The following is a 562-nucleotide window of genomic DNA, read 5'->3' as shown; positions in this document are numbered from 1 at the left end:
ACAAAGAGGGAAAAAAGAATCTGTACAAAATGCTTAGGTCAGTGATAACAGAGAAAAAGTCTGTTTTCTATATTACAGTTTGTAATCCAAAATCTGAGATTATCCCCCGTGCCCCAGCCTGGCCATGCCCAGCTCACCCAGACGTCTGCATGGATTGTGTGACTCCTTTTTTTTGTCTTTTTTTTTCCTTTTTTGTTTTTTTTTTAAAGCAAGGATTACTAAGTAAAATACATTTGCAGCACAGTTTGCTATTCCAATACATACAGCAGTTTTTTTTCTCATAGCTATTTCATAGTTAATACAAAGCGATAAAGCAAACATAACACAAATGTATTTTTTGATCTTAAAAAAAGGTGTGTTGGGGCGGGGGGGCAAAGGCTATACCGACATGTATGTACAACCTAATGTTGGAACGCCCTTAAAACAACCCATCAGTACATCAGAGAACAAACTTTGACAGGATGAACGGTGCCACACACACACACACACACACACACACACACACACACACACACACACACACACACACACACACACACACACACACACACACACACACACA

The sequence above is a fragment of the Haplochromis burtoni genome, unplaced genomic scaffold, assembly GCF_018398535.1.
Source record: "Haplochromis burtoni strain Fernald_Lab_line unplaced genomic scaffold, NCSU_Asbu1 Contig_245, whole genome shotgun sequence".
Classification (NCBI taxonomy): Eukaryota; Metazoa; Chordata; class Actinopteri; order Cichliformes; family Cichlidae; genus Haplochromis; species Haplochromis burtoni.
The sequence above is the reverse complement of the archived record's forward strand: the minus strand, read 5'-3'. Positions refer to the sequence as shown.